Consider the following 17,290-nt stretch of genomic DNA (forward strand, 5'->3'; position numbering starts at 1 on the left):
GTACCTTTACTGGATGACATGACTGAAGCTGTCTTCCCCTGCAGAGGAACTTAACCAGTTTGTTTAAATGCCCTGTTTTCTGGGAAGGGGCAGTCTTTTTTTTCAGCCATTAAAAATCCCTGGTAGATGTTTTTCTGAAAGTACCATCATGGTAGATGACCTTACCAAGCTATTGTCAGCCACTTCTTTTTTTTTCTAGGCCAAGCCAAATTCCCAAGAATAAAAAATAAGAATAATTTTGCAGACCAAGAAATTATCTTGTGCAGGATATCGTTCTGACATCCATTAGTGCTAGATGAGTTGTCTAGAAGAATGACTCTTCCACTCCAAGAGTCTCAGTCTTATCACAGCTTTCCATTGGTCAGTAGCTCTTTGAGTTTGCCATTGTTTGGAGGGACTTCAGGAAGACTTGTTGGCTCTTCATCTATTTGCAGATACAGATGGCCAAGTGTTAGACCCCTTTAATCTGTCCCAAGAAAGCGCTCTGCTGAGAAACCAAACCATCTTTATGAAGCTCTTGGGACAGGTCTAGACTGCTTGTCTTAGAGGTATAGAGACTGTTCTTCCTGGAATGTGGCTAATGGTTCAACTTCAGTCTGTCTTTTGTTCCAAAGAAGACATAGTGATTTCTTCCCATCCTAAATCTCAGCAATATAAACATATCCAGCATGTCAGATTACATATGGGAACTGTCTAGGAGGTCATACCACTGCATCTGCACGGTGCGTGGATAGTTTCACTGGACATAACAGATGCTTTTGTTACCTAAATCTCTGAGATCCACATGGGGGATTCCTTTGCTTTGCTTTGCTTTGCTGTGGGGACACCACTTTCAGTACAGAGTGCTGCCATTTGGTCTCTTCTACATTAGTAATGTTTACCAAGTTGCTTGTCATGGTGGTATAAGCCTTGCAGTATAAGGAACTCATTGTTCCCTTACATGGACAGCTGTCTTCTGTAGGGACCGATATGAGGGTTTTTCTGGTATTGTCCCTGGAGCGGTTGCCTCCAGTGCAGTCTTTCTGGGTGAATGTTTACTACCTTTATTTATTGTGTCATAGTTTTTATCTTGTTGCATTTGAGCTATTAAATCATCAGTAATGCAGCTTCCTGAACTCTAACTTTATATTTATCTCCCAAGTACACTTCCAATCTTTTTAAACACACTTAATGAACATGACTGTTTAAATGTTAATGGAATTGTATTCCACAGCGTAGGCATCATTTGTTTCACATACCTAGTTATTTTTATAGTGTTACTATGCATCACTATATAGGTTCATAGGTGTGTATTAGGCTAATGGCCCTGGGGCCTTTACAAGCCTAGCCCATAGGATTACCCTGGCTTCGTGCCACCCAACCTTAGTTCCCAGTGCCTCTGTCGAGTAAAGCCACTGGAGTGATCCCTGGGGTGAATTTTCCATTTCCCATCTGCTCATCAAGATTTCTCTTGAAGAGGGCCAGTGAGGTGCTCTGCTTGACATGTATGGGAAGTCTGTTCCATAGCATGGGCAGTCTCTGGGTTATGAACCTGTCCCTCCAGCATGTTCTGTTGATTGTGATAATGAGGTTGAGGTCTCTGGAGTGTGTGGTGTGGAGGGATTGGAATTCCTTTCGATGTATCTTTTCTACAGATCTGGGTCAGACATGACTTTGTAAATCAAGCAGAGATCGCCTCTAAGTAGGCGATATGAGACTGAAACTAGTTTAACCCTCAACCTAAGCACTCAAAAAGCATCTTACAGCCCAGCACTTACCCAGACCTAATAGCAAGCACTAATATACCCTGACACTGATTGCCCAGCAGGGTAAGGCTCTTTATTCACCCCTCACCAACCAAGCAACTAAGCAGCTCACCCTACTATTCAGGCATGACCAAAGGGCAACTTCAGGTGCACTCTCCAGTCCAGCTGGTGAATCTGGGTATCCTGAGGCAATGTTACAACTGCCTCATGTACACAGACAACCCTCTCCTCCTACCACAAAACACTAGCATATGCGAGAGATGCAATAATACAGCCAAACTGGAAGCTAAGCTGTCTCCACCCAAGACTGGAACAGACAGTCAAGAGGAGAAGGTTAACACTTGCACCACACCTCCAGCCGCACACAGACCTACTAAAACAGCACTGGCAAAAAATATGCATAAATACACAAAATCATACTCGGAGGCTCTAAATAAAAACCTGCAAAAGCATCAGACACCTCCAAAGCAGACACCCAAACAACCTGCACTTCCCGTCACAAACGAGACAACACATAAAACACAAAATCAGTGTGCCACACAATCACAGCCCTTAAGGCGAAATAACATACCTTACACACTAGTAATAGGTGACTCTATAGTCAGGCACATTGACGTCCCAATCACTAGGCTGGACAAGCAGAATGTTACTGTTAGCTGCCTGTTGGAAGCCAGAATCTGCCACATAACACAAGCACTCAGGTCACTCCAGAACAAGTACAAATATCACTCTGTCATTGTTCATGTTGGTGTGAATGACCTGAGATGTACCTCCCTGGACTACATGAAAAGAGACATGGAAGAGCTCTCTGATCATGCAGCCCAGGCTGGTATGACCCTGAGTAACAGCCTGCCCTCACCAAGAATAACTCAGTATAAAGAAAAAAAATGATCAATTTCAACAATTGGCTAAGCTTCTGGTGTCATTCAAAGGGGATCCAGTGTCTGTCAGCCTGGGACAACATGCTCGACAAGCCGCGTTGCTTCGCAAGAGACGACTTGCACCTGTCACCCCTAGGCTTTCGAATACTGGCCAAGGCTCTTGCTGCCCCCATAGTGCCTTTTTTTAGGCAAGGCTCAAAAGTCAAACCTACCTCAGTAAACAGCACAATTAACAAAAAAACGAGGGTTATGCTACTCAACGCCAGGAGTTTAAATCTCAAAATGCACGCACTCGAAGCACTCCTCAGTATGGAAAACGTCGACATCTGTGCAGTAACTGAAACCTGGTTCAAAACTCCAGAGAGCACCCCAGCACTACCAGGCTACAACTCATACCACACGTTTCGGCCACAGAACACGGACCGAAACACAAAAGGAGGGGGTGTATCCATATTCATCAAGGATACCTACACCTCCAGGTTAGTGGCACAGCATGATACCTCTGAGATCATCCATGTGCAACTAACATCAGGCAAATCTGCAATGCAAATTGTGACCTGCTACAGATCACCCTCTATGACCCAGGACCACCACTTCACCTTTCTGGAGACACTGGAAAACATGAAGGTCCTACCGAACACCCTGATATTGGATGATTTTCAATTACCCTACCATTCACTGGGAAAACTACTAGAGTACAAATTCCCAGGCCCAGCTCTTCCTGGAATTCATCTTCAAACACCCTGGATCAGCTGGTAAACTCCCCTACCAGAGGTGAAAACATATTGGACCTGGTCATCACCAACATGGGTGACAGGTGTTCCACACCGGAGGTCAACCCGTCACTGATTAGATCAGACCATAAACTAATCACTCTGGATGTCCACACCCCACCCCCACCCCCAACTAAGGAAACCACAGTAAAAAAATATTCTAAAGCAAACTTCACCTTACTTAAGACAGAGGTGGTAAGTTTCACAGCCCCCACGCTAAAGGATAACACTGCCCAAGATGCAGAAACCTTTACAAATGCAGTCTATGAGCACCTACAAGGATGCATGGATCATGCCATCCCTAGCAAAACCAAGACTCGCTCCTCTAAGAGAAGGATACCAGTTTGGTGGACCCCTGCAATAAACAGGCTATACAATAGAAGGAGGAAACTAGTTCAGAAAAAAAGCAAATCCCAAGAAGGAAAGACATCCCTGATCAGTATCAGTAAGAAACCAAGGTCCCTCATGAAATCATACAAGGCTAACTTCGAAAGAAAAATAGCCAAGGATTCAAAAGATGACCACAAAGCCTGCTATAGCTATGTTAAGAATCTAAGTGGCAGCTCACAGATATGCACTGAACTAGTGCAAAATAGCACAAAATATACTGAACCTACTGATATTGCCAACATCCTGGCAGATAGATTCAGTGTAAACGTCGCCCCCCTCTCACCTCCAAAAGGGCCTACAACAATACTGGAAATGTGTAGTGTCCCAAAAATCACAGACGCACAGGTGAAAACAGCCCTTTAAAAGCCAAAAACACAGTGTCAATGGGACCAGGTGTTGTCCCAGGCTGCGTCTTGCACGAACTAACCCCCCACCTAAACATGCTGTTCAACCTCAGCCTCTCCACAGGCTACATGCCCATAGAATGGCACACAACAATGGTTATTCCTCTCCACAAAGGAGTGGCCACAACTGACCCTGGTAACTATGTCCCATAAGCCTGACTAGCCTGGTCTGCAAGGCTGTGAAGAGCATCATCATGGAACTCATTAACAAAGACATTCAGAACCTCCAAACACTTGACCCGACCCAGTTCGGCTTTAAGGGCAGATCATGCCTACTAAACCTGGTTGACTTCTTCGAGACAGTCACCAAGGCCATAGATGAGGGAAAGGTGGTTCACACAGCCTACCTTGACCTCACCAAGGCTTTCGACACCATTCTCCACTCGGGTATTACAGAAAAACTCACCAGCCTGAACGTAAACCCCTACATCACCATATGGGTTGCCAACTGGCTTACAGACAGAACTCACACTGTAAGAATAGCAGGCTCCAGGTCCGACTCTAAACCAGTCACAAGTGGTGTCCCACAAGGCTCAGTCCTGGGACCCCTACTGTTCGGCATATACTTCTCAGAAGTACAGGCAAACACAGGAGGACTATGGCTAACCAAGTTCGCCGATGACTGCAAACTGGGAGCCATAATTGACTCTCTGGCTGGCACGGACATCCTCCAAAAGGGCCTTACTGAGACGGACACATGGCCTCAAGCTAAATGCCAAAAAATGCATAGTCATCCCATTTGGGAAAAACAAAACACCCACAAATTACCATATAGGTGGCAGCCCCCGTAATACAGAAGAGGTAATAAAAGATCTGGGGACCCAGGTAGATAGTAATTTCTCCTTTGACAATCATATTGCCAAAGTAGTTAGGAAAACCTTCTATATGGCCCATCTAATTACTAAAGGGTTCGCATCTAGAAATAAAGAGGTTATTGTGCCCCTCTACTCGTCACTCATTAGACCCATCAAAGAGTACAATGCCCCATTTGGGATGTACCTCACAAGACACTTCCAACAGCTGGAAAGACCACAAATGTACCTCACCACGAGGATTACTGGCCTCAAATATATGTCCTATGCAGCCCGACTGAAAAAACTCCAGCTGTATTCAGTGGCATATCGCTTATCAAGAGGTGATCTCTGCCTGACTTACAAAGCCATGTCCAACTCAGGATTGATGGACATGCTCCACCTAAAGAAATCCAAGTCACTGCGAGCCACGCATTCTAGCGAGCTAAACCTCGTCACAACAATAAATAGAACATGCTGGAGGAATTGATTCCTGTCACAGAGACTCCCCATGCTTTGGAACAAAATTCCAAATTACATCAGGCAGAGCCCCTCACTAACACTCTTCAAGAGAAACCTTGACGAGTGGATGGGTAACAGAAAATACACCCCTGGGATCACTTCATTGGCTCTGCTTGACAGAGGATCAGTTAATTAATCAATGGGGCAGCAAAAGCCAACATACTCTGGCTAGGCTTATAAATGCCTTCGGGCAGATAGCCTAGTACCTACCTATAAACCTATAATAGTTGTAGTTTTTTGAGTCTGTCCATACAGGACAAATGTTTAAGGCCTAGGATCCTCTTTGTGAGGTACTTTTGCGGCCTCTCCAGTTGTTGCAGGTGTCTAGTGAGGTACAAGCCAAATGGGGCATTGTACTCAATGATTGGCCTAATAAGGGAATACTAGAGAGAAACTATGATCTCTTTCTTCCTGGATGCAAAACCCTTAGTAATGAGATGCGCCACATAGAAGGACTTTCTGACCACAAATGGCAATGTGGTGGTCAAAAGAGAGGTTGCTGTCAAGCTGTGTTCCCAGATCTCTTATAACGCCTTCTGTGTTCAGTGGACTATCATCGATGTGGTAATTCATGGGAACTGGGTTTTTCCCAAAGGGGATGAAGACACATTTTTTGGCACTGAGCTTAAGGCCATGGTTCTGACACCAGTCGTTGTTCTCAGTGAGGCCTTTCTGTAGGATGTCAACATCACTTGGGGAGTTAATAATAGCTCCCAACTTGCAATTGTCTGTGAAATTTGTCAGCCAGAGTCCCTTCGTATTGGCCTGGACTTCAGATAAGTAGATACCAAACAGGAGAGGACCCAGGATTGAACCCTGTGGAACTCCACTCGTGACTGATCAGCAGTCTGACTTGGAGTCAGCTACTTTCACACTGTGGGTTTTACCTGTGAGCCAGTTTACAACCCACCTAGTGATATAGGGGTTGATGCCTAGCTTAGTGAGTTTTTCTATGATTCCTGAGTGGGGAATGGTATCAAAGGCCTTGACCAGATCAAGGTAGGCTGTATGAACCACCTTGCCTTCATCCACAGCAATGGTGACTGACTCAAAAAAGTTGACCAAGTTGAGCAGGCATGATCTACCCTTCACAAAACCATATTGTGTGTGATCCAGAGTTTGGAGATTCCCTATATCCTTGTTTATTAGGTCCATGATGATGTGTTTTATAGCCTTGCATATCAGACTCATCAGGCTAATGGGCGATAGTTCCCAGGGTATGTAGTCGCTCCTCCTTTGTGGAGAGGAATGACTGTAGCAGTATGCCATTTGGTAGGGACAAAGCCTGAGGTGAGGCTGTAACTGAACAGAGCACACAGGTGAGGTGCCAGTTCACTCTGTAGTTCATGTAGAACACAGCCATGGACATTGTCAGGTCCAGCCATGGACATTGTCAGGTCCCATAGAAGCTGTGTTCTTGGCCTTGGACAGTGCTGTTTTAACCTGTGCAGCAGTAATACTGGGTGCCTGGCAATCTACTGGTATTGTGACTAGTCCCTTGGGGGGGGGGGGGTAAAGTTGGCACTGAATCTGTTGACTAGTATATTGACAATATCTGTTGGCATGGTATAGGAGGTACCATTGCGCAGTAGCTCAGAGCAAATCTCGGTATTACCTTGGAGATTCTTTACATAACTATTGAAGGCCTTCTTGTTGTCTTTACTATGTGCTGCAGTTCTGTTTTCATAGCTAGCTTTAGAGGATTTGATGAGGGATCTTAACTTTTTGTTGAGGCTGATAAGGGAGTTTTTCCAGTCTTGGGACTTCACCTTATTCTGCATCAGTTTCCTCCTTCTGTTGTAGAGTTTGTTTATGGCAGGGGACCACCAGGTTGGCTTTTTTTTTGTGGAGGAGAGCATCTTGGTTCTGTTGGGTATAACGAGATCCATGCATTTGTGTGTGTTCGTACAATGCATTTGTGTATGATTCGGCGGTCATGCAACCGATCTCCATTTGCATGGGTGCAGTGAAGTTAGCCACCTCTGTTTTTAGGAGCCCAAAGTTGGCTTTGGAGAAGTTTTTCATGGTGGTTACATTTGCGGGGGAGGTGGGAGGGATGTGGATTTCCAAGGTGATTAGTTTGTGGTCAGATCTAACCAGGGAGGAGTTGACTGTTGGTGTAGAGCAACGGTCGTCCATGTTAGTAATGACCAGGTCAAGGATGTTGCTACCTCTAGTGGGGGTAAGAACGAGCTGGTCCAGGGCATTGGAATTAATGAATTCCAGGAAACGTTGGGCAAGTGTATTAGTACATGAGTAGTTTTCCCAGTTAATGGAGGAGGAGTTGAAGTCACCCAGTACAAGAGTGTTAAGTTGGACCCTAATATTCTCCAGGGTGCTTAGGAATGTGGAGTGCGAGTCTTGGGACATGGTTGGGGACCTATAGCAGGCTACGACCTGAATCACTGTCTTACCCAGTGTTAGCTGCACCTAAAGTGTCTCAGATGTGTTGAGCTACTAGTCTGGAGGTGTGCGCATACTTTATGAATATGGAATTACCACCACCTTTGGAGCTTTGGTCCAAGTTCTGGGGCTGAAAGGTGTGGAATGAGTTATAGCCTGGTAGTGCAGGGGTGCTTTCTGCTGCCTTGAACCAGGTCTCTGTTACAGCACAAATGTCTTATGTTCTCCATTTTAAGGAGTGCTTTGAGCGAGTGCATTTTGAGATTTAGACTTCTAGCTTTGAGCAGCATGACCCTCAGATTGCATTTTTTTTGTAGCTGTTATGGTGGTAATTTGGTCTTTGGAACACCGCCTAAAAAAGGCACTGTAGGGGTGGCAAGAGCCTTGGCCAGTATCCGGAAGCCCAGGGGTGACAGATGCAGGCCATTTCTGGGAAAGCATCAAGGTCCGTCAGTCATGTCATCCCAGGCAGACAGATACTGGATCCCCTTAGAATGGGGTTCCTATTATTTCAGCAAACACAATGAATTGCGGACGCTGTTTAGTCAAACATCATTACGTGAAATGGCAAAATACCGGAAGCATGGAGCAGCAATTTGTTCCTAGGGAAAAAAATCACTGGGCCCTTTCCGGGACTTTGCCATTTCCTCCATTGTGGTGTGATCTCTGTGTTGGTATATTTAAGTAGTTGTGGTGTGGTGGGCCCCCACTTTTATTTTTTGTTTTGATTTTCGGGGATTACGGGTCGGTTATATAGCTTTCGCAATTCAGTGCGTTCTCTTATATAATATAGACCCTTAGAATGACACCAGAAACTTATCCAATTGTTGAAATCAATCATTTTTTGTTTGTACTGTGGTATCATTCTGGGTGATGGTAGGATGCTGCTCAGGGCAAGGGTCATACCTGCCTGGGCTACATAATCCGAGATCTCCTCCATGTCTCTTTTCATGTAGTCCAGGGAGGTACATCTCAGGTCATTCACACCCACATGTACAATGACAGAGTCATATTTGTACCTGTTGTTGAGGGACCTGAGTGCGTGCGTTATGTGGCAGCTCCTGGCACCTGACAGACAGCTGACTGTTACTTTCTCCTTATTCAACCTAGTGAGTGGGACATCAGTGTGCCTCACTATTGAGTTACCTATGTGTAGTGTGTTGGGCATGCTGTTTTGCCTTAGGAGCTTTGGTTGAGTGGCATGCTGTTTAGGAGAGTTATGTGTCTCGTGATTAGTGTTGTGTTGTGGTGGTTGAGTGCGTTTCTACCTTGGAGGTCTCTGCTGTTGGGTAAATTTTTATTGAGAGCCTCCATGAAGGTGGGTGTGCGGTTTGTGTTTTTATGTGAAGGCAGTGCTGGTGTGTGTTCTGGAGGGTTATGTATTCCATGTGGTGTGGTGCAAGTGTGTAATTAGGTCTCAAATCCCTAATTCCTGGATAGAATTCAACCAAAGTCAACCCATGTTATTCCTTCAGGTATTCATTATTTGTAGTCTTAAATGACAAGCACAGCTTACATCTGACTGTGATATACTGTAAAGGTCCAGAGATTTTAATCTGTCAGACTATGACAGATCATTTATATTCTTTATTCATTTAGTGAAACAACTTTGAGTAATTTACAATGTTGTCATATCTAAATTTATCAAAAAACAAAAAGATAAATTATTTTCTATTGTAGACCTACCTATAGATAATAAATACAGTTCCGTAATTTCTAATGTATTCGTTATACATCCAATCTATCTTAATGCCTGTTATTTAATATTTTTCACATGGTATTTGAATGTTATACCTGTTAGAGGGGTAGTGATTAGATCCTTCACCTGATTATCTATTTCTTTTTTATTTCTTTTTTTTAAACAACTTTATTGAATTATCACTTGTGACATAGACAAACTTGCATTTATGTAAAAGTAATCAAGACCATATTAACAAGTTCATGTTTACAAATGCTGTACATCACATATATTGGAATATATCCTACAATCAAAGTAAGCATGACGTAAATTGTTAAATTCCTGCTGTCTCTTAAATCTCATTCGTCCTGCAAAACATTTTTCTATATGTATTGTTCCCGCAATTTTCATTTTTTTCTATGTAATTTACTCTTACCCTTTTCTAAAGATCCTATTCTTTTATCTCCATTACAATATTCACTGCATTAAGTGTACTTGATTTAGATTTTGGTTTCCATTTATTGGTAGTTGTTTTTTTTCCCTTAAAACAAGAAACATCTTTATTAAATTATCATTTATGACATAGGCAATCATACATTTATTATAAATTAAAACAAACCTTATTCACATTTTTAGTTGCAGACATTATTCATCCCTTATAATCTATCCAGTCATTTTCAATCAAACATTATTTTGCTCATTCAAATCCTGCCTTCTTTTAAACCTCATTCCACTTCCAAAATATTTTTCTGTGCGTATAGATGTTATGTGATCCTATCTCGCCTACATTCTGAATGATGGGTTCGGAGCCGATCCCTCGGCTCCGACTCGGCACGCTTATGCCAAAGAGCGAAGTCTCTTATTGGCTGAGCTTACTATATCCCAGGATGCACCACCAACAGTCCCCCAGATCTCGTTTGCCGCTTAACTGCAAGGACGTGGTCTCGAGCTGGCTGGGCTGAGTAGCTTTTATTACTACTTTTTCTGTCAGTTTTTGTGCTTATATCTCACAAAAGCCGTTTTAACGGCTATTGCTTTTGCTATTGCTATTGCTGTGTTCGATTGAGTACTGGACTTATTGTGTGTGATTGGGTAGAGTTTGTTTTGGCCTTTCAATCCAGGGCCTTTTAGGTTAAACTCTATAACTGAACTTTTACTGTGTTAAAGTTCGGTTTGTACACCTAAGGTTGTGTTTACACAGTTTCTGTAAGCCTTCGGTTTTTGTCTAACCGATTCTACAGTGGTTAAATTTCCTGTCAGGAATTGCTAACATTATGTCTCAAGCCCCTAGGCCTTGGGCTTTAAAAAATGTACTAAGTGTGCTTTTAAGATGTCTGTTACTGATGACCATCTACTTTGTGTTTATTGTTTAGGGGCTAAGCACTTGCAGGAGTCATGTAGCGTATGTCACGCTTTTTCCTCTAGGGTCCTCCAGGAGAGGAAAAATAAATTAATTCTTAAAGGGTTGATTAAACCCTCTTTTGAAGAAGCCTTGTCTTCCTCCGACTCCTGCCAAAAGAAAAGGGCTTGGCTCCGACCAGTCCGTCGGATCCGACTGCCAAGAGACCTAGGCAGGCCTCTCCTTCGGCTCCAAAGACTTGGGCCGAGGTGAACGGTCTGCCTCGATGCCTCCAGCATCGACTCCTCGGACTTCGGAGCCGATTGCTGGGGCATCGAGGCGGGTCACCTTCGTCGGCTCCACTGCTCTCGGAGCCGACAAGGGTCACCCGCTCAGACACTTCCTCCTCGGCGAAGTCTACCTCGGCACCGATGGAATCTGGTGTGTGTTTCCTCGGCGCCGATTCTCATCGAGTCGCCTCGAGCCGGTCCCCTAGTCCCTTGGGGCCGAGGAGAGGTCTTCTCGAACCCGTTCTGTTTCCTCTCGGTCTTGAGAATGTCGGATTCTGATATAGACAGGGTGCTCCAAAGACTTTTCCAGTCCCCAGTCTTCCAAAAATTTGTTTCGCTCCGACCCAGTTGGCTTCGGAGCCGATGGCCATGACCCATCCCATTGCTATTCCTCCTCCGACTGCTTCGGCTCCGTGAGCAGGTGCTCTTGGAGCCGGTGGAGATCTCAGGGTCGGCTCCGACCCTTACTCCAACCCGGCCCTCGGGTCCGAGTTTGTCTGTACTGGACTTCTTCGGCTGGACCCGAGGGTGATGTTTGGGACCGATGCTTTGGTTCCGAGCCTCCCTCTCGGTGCTTCTGCGGGACTTCCGTCTACTATCATGGCCCGGAGACTGGGCGCTCCCAGGATTCGGGAGGTCCGACTTTCAGTGCCATGAGGTGTGCCTTGGCCAAATCCTCTTTGGCCATCTCTCCGGTTTTACCAGCACCTTCCCTGGGCGTGGAGACTGGGTCTTTGGTAGTTCCCCTGTCTGTGGCCAGCGGAGCCCCGAGGCCTGAGGTTACCCCCATTGGGGGTTTCCCTCTTCCTGAGGGTTTTCCGGAGTCATCTCCAGAGGAACCCCCAAGGAAGAGATCGTGCAAGAGGAAGCACGTGGACTCCCCCGAGTCTATCACATCGGACACGGATATGGATGATGCAGAGGGGTCCCCTAAGTCGTCCTCTGATGATGTCTCCTTTGCAGACATCTTAGAGATCCTCAAACAACGAGGCGGCTGGATGTCCAAACCCCCCTCTGCGGACGAATCAGTGCTCCTCAAGGCCTTTGGGGCCCAGCGCGCCGCCCCCTGGGTATCTCCGCCTTGACGAGCTTCTGGATTTAGTTTGTCAAGGGCGTGGGAACACCCGGATACTGTGGAACCAGTCCCTTCTCGTCCAACAAATTCTTATCTGCTCCCCGAGAAGGAGTTCCTTACTAAAGGCGTGGCTGTAGATGCCATGGTGGTGGCATCTGCTACACAGCAGGACGTGGCAGAGGCTTCAACGTCCATCCATCCTCCTAATAAGGAGTCTAGGAGTATGGATAGGTGCGGAAGCGCACCCTGACTTCAGCTGCCTTTACCTTAAGGTCTCTGAATTATTTGGCACATTTTACTAGGCTTCAGAGGGATCTGGTCAAGGAGTTGTCAGACTCCTCTCGGGTAACCTACCTGAGCAGCTAGCCCAGTCCGTTAGCTCTCAGTTGGCTATCCTGCGTCAATTGCTAACTCGTCCATGAGGCTCATATCCTATGCGGCCGAAGGGGCGGTAGAGCGGCAGGCACAGGCGTGGCTCTCGAGACAAGCCTGGCTCCGCTTGTGTCAGTTTCGGAGGCCTTCAAGTCTTCCTTCCGACGCTCCCTTTGATGGGTCCTCATTGTTTGGACCCAAGGTGAAAGACACCCTTACCGCTGTGAGCAAGAGGGAACGTTATCTGCCGTAGGGGCCGTTATTCCACTCCCTTCGGCCTTACCCCAAGGCCAAAGGAGGGGAAAATGTGGTTCGAAATCTCGCAAGTTTTTCTCCCAACAGCAGGAAGATTCCCGTCCAGAGGCAGAGGGCGGGAAATTTTTCAGGGAGACGCCGTCCCAGAGGCGGCAGAGGGCCCCGCAATTCTGGAGACCGCGAGTCCTTTCGTGGCTCTTCAGCCTCCCACACGACATGAGGGATTGCCCGGCTGTGCTGCTCGGAGCCAGTCGGGTGTCGTTGCCAAGCACCTAAAAGCCTGGGAGTCAATCACTCAGGACAGATGGGTGCTTCGGATAATTGCCGGAGGTTACACCATCCCATTCAAATACTCACCCTCCATCCAAGAGAATCCCGGACCCACCACCCAGTCAAAGGGAAATAGCAGCCGCAGAAGCTTCAAAGCTGCTACAAAAGGAGTCATCCAACCGGTCCCCACAGACCAAATCGGATCAGGAAATTACTCCAGGTTCTTTTAGTGCCAAAAGACAGGGGACCTGAGACCAATATTGGATCTCAGCAGACTGAACCTATCCGTTCGAAATCCAAATTCGAATGGTCACGTTGCAATCCATTCTCCCGTTGTTGGAGAAGGATGTTTGGATGTGCTCCATAGACCTCAAGGACGCCTATTATCACATACCGATACATCAGGCGTCCAGGAGGTATCTGCGCTTCAGCCTGGGAGCCAGTCATTACCAATTTTGTGCTCTGCCCTTTGGTCTCACCACAGCCCCAGGGTGTTCACCAAGTGTTTGGCAGTAGTGACGGCTCACCTGAGGAGCCTTGGATTCCAAGTGTTTCCCTATCTCGACGACTGGCTCCTGACTGCCACCACCAGGCATCTACTTATGGACAACCTCAAAGCCACCATCTCCTGGGTGTTTCCTGGGGATTACATTCAATTGGTCAAAGTCTGTCTTGCTGCCCTCTCAGCGCATAAAGTTTATAGGAGCAGAGATAGACTCAAGATTGATGCGTGTCTTTCTTCCGGCCGACAGGATCCAACCTTACAGGGCCAAGTTCAAGCTCTGATCTCGAGATCCAAAGCCCCAGCCAGGATGGTCCTACAGGTTCTAGGCTCAATGTCTGCCACGGTACTTTTAGTTCCTCTAGCAAGGTTACACATGAGGATTCTTCAGTGGCTCTTATCAACTCAATGGTCCTTTCAAGATCTCCCCCTCAATCATCACATCATGATTACGGAAATATGCAAAAGGGACCTCGCTGGTGGCTTCAGACTTCCAACTTAGATCAGGGCAAACCTTTTGTTCTCCCTCCAGCGGTTACCCTGACGACAGATGCCTCCCAGATAGGGTGGGGGCATTGTCTGGGCAGGCTAGTTCAGGGCTCCTGGCTTCCGGACGAAGCTCTTCTCCACATCAACGTGTTGGAGATGAGGGCTGTACTTCTATCCCTACAGGCCTTACACAAGTTCCTTCCTCAGGGTATCATCGCCATCCACACAGACAACATGTCGGTGGTTTGGTATCTGAACAAACAAGGAGGGACCAGATCGTATCCCCTTTGCAGAGAGGCCATGAGAGTGTGGGAATGGGCTGTAGCTACCAACCGCTTCTTGGTAGCGACCCACATCCCGGAAAGTCAAATGTATTGGCGGACAAATTAAGCAGGACAATTCTCTCTCCTCACGAATGGTCTCTAAACCGCACAGTAGCAGCCCAGGTTTTCAAGAGATGGGGGACGCCGTGCTGCGACCTATTTGCGACTCCACAAAACACCAAGTGCCAAAGGTTCTTCTCCTTGATTCCACATCAGGAAGTACCGGCCATGGATGCTCTAGCTCAACCCTGGCCAACAGGGTTGCTTTATGCTTTTCCTCCAATCCCACTCCTTCCCAAAGTCATTCAAAAAGCTTCTCAGCTAAGGTCTTCAATGATTCTGATTGCCCCATACTGGCCTCGTCAGATATGGTTTCCTTACCTGAAAAGCATGCGGTGGACGATCCGTGGACCTTAGACCTGATCCCGGATTTGCTAATCCATCAGTCGGGACATTGGCATCAGTCCCTTCAATCTCTGAAATTGACAGCTTGGCTCCTCCACTTCCGACCTTAGTCAGGAGCCACACACTAGACCCGGAAGTTGTTCACATTTTGTCTTGCCCATAAACCCACCACTAACAAATTGTACCTCAGTAAGTGGAAGAGGTTTGCTATCTGGGCTCAACTCAAGGGCTTAGACCCTATCACTGCTCCTGTCCCAGAGGTTTTGAAATTCTTAACATCCCTATTTAATCAGGGATCTTCTGTCTCAACTATTAAAGTTCAACTAGCTGCTATCTCTAAATTCCATGAATCCACGGATCCTCCTTTGATGAGCAGCAGGCTATGCAAAACATTCATTAAAGGTGCGAGTCTGTTAAGACCACCAGTATTTCATCCTGCACCCCCGTGGGATCTTGATTTAGTGCTTCGTGCATTAACATCTCCCTTTGAACCGGCTGCTACTTGCGAATTAAAATATCTGTCATGGAAAACGGCATTCTTAGTGGCTATTACTTCAGCAAGAAGAGTCTCAGAGCTTCAAGCCCTGTCTATTAAACCACCATATCTCATTTTTCACAAAGATAGAGTATCTCTTAGGCCTAATCCATCCTTTGTCCCAAAGGTCTGCTCTAGTTTCTGTCTTCAACAATCTCTAGAACTACCAGTTTTCTTTCCAAAATTCTCTAATGAGGCAGAATACACTCTCCATAAATTGGATGTTCACAGGCAATTACGCTTCTATTTAGACAGGACCCAGCAACTTCGTAAGTCAGACCAGTTGTTTGTGTCCTTCTCAGATAATAAATTGGGCCAAACCATCACAAAAGCTACAATCTCAAAATGGATCAGAGATTGCATAACTCAGGCCTATTCTTCTTCAAATAAGCAACTTCGCATCATCTATCAAAGCTCATTCTACCAGAGCTATGGCTACTTCTATAGCTTTTCATTCTAAGCTCGCTATTTCGAAATTTGTGCTGCGGCTACCTGGTCCAACCCGCACACTTTCATTTCCCACTACAAATTGGATGTGGCATCTAAAGGGCGAGCTTCATTTGGTTCCACGGTACTCAGAAGTGTTTTCCAGTGAGCCACCCAGCATTCAGGTGCTATAGACGCTGTCCCATCATTCAGAATGTAGGCGAGATAGGATCACATAACATCTTTTAGTTATGTACTCACCATAACTTCAGATGTTTGGGATCCATCTCGCCTACATTCCTGATACCCACCCTCCTTCCCCCTGCCTTGCAGATCAGAAGAGATAGAACGGTTTTGAGCTCCACTGTTTTTATCTTGTTTCATCTGACGATGTTATATAAGCAGGGTATGCATGTGTGCATGTATGCGGACAAACTAGATCTGGGGGACTGTTGGTGGTGCATCCTGGGATATAGTAAGCTCAGCCAATAAGAGACTTCGCTCTTTGGCATAAGCGTGCCGAGTCGGAGCCGAGGGATCGGCTCCGAACCCATCATTCAGAATGTAGGCGAGATGGATCCCAAACATCTGAAGTTATGGTGAGTACATAACTAAAAGTTCCCACAGTTCCCATTTTTCCTATGTAATTTGCTCCTACCCTTTTCTAAAGATCCTATTTCCAGTTGTTTTATCTCTTTTACAATATTCACTGCTTCTAGCACAGTTGGTTTAGATTTTGACTTCCATTTTCTAGTAATTGCTTTTTTGGCAGCCACCATAATTAGACTCAGCAAGGTCTTACTATGTATGTCTAGGCAATTACGATTCTGTTTCATAGTTCAAAAAAAAATATTTCTGTACCAATTTGCACATGCAATATTTCTGATGGAGTAGTCTGCAGGGAATTTTTAAAGTCTGCCAACTTATTACACTCCCCAAAAATATGTTCCCATTTACTTCTTTCTTCCCCATCACACCTCCAACATTTGCTATCTGCCTGAGGAAAAATTCTTTGGCGTCTACTTGGGGTGTAAAAGTATCCATGTAAGCACTTCCAAACAAAGATTATAAATCTTCTAGACATTGTTGCCTATTTGGGAGTCATACATATATCCCCCATTGTTTCTTTGTGAATAGCTTATCCAGTCTCTTCTCCCAATCCTTCCTAACCTCTTCTGATTGATTCTTATAGTTAGCATGCAGTATTTTATGACCTACTAATTATCTCCTTTTTTAACATCAGTTTCTTTTCTTAAATTCTACTAAAAACTCTGCCAGTGCTGGTCTTTTTTGCTTAGGATCCTACTATTTTTCTCTTTCCTATACTCTGATATCAATCCTGGATAGGGAAGACAATCTCTAACCTGCAGTCCAAATAAACTCTTGACCTCTTCCCATTCTGTTACCTTTCCCTCTCTAATT

At 45.6% G+C, this 17,290-nt stretch overlaps 1 protein-coding gene across 1 annotated transcript in view; it reads left to right on the forward strand.

Annotated features, from left to right (window-relative positions):
- The window catches only part of DOP1A (DOP1 leucine zipper like protein A), a 2,183,138-nt gene that overhangs the window by 1,374,185 nt on the left and 791,663 nt on the right, over nucleotides 1-17,290 (forward strand). The window lies entirely within an intron of this gene.

The sequence above is a fragment of the Protopterus annectens genome, chromosome 1.part1 (genome assembly GCF_019279795.1).
Source record: "Protopterus annectens isolate FY-2018-M chromosome 1.part1, PAN1.0, whole genome shotgun sequence".
NCBI lineage: Eukaryota > Metazoa > Chordata > Ceratodontiformes > Protopteridae > Protopterus > Protopterus annectens.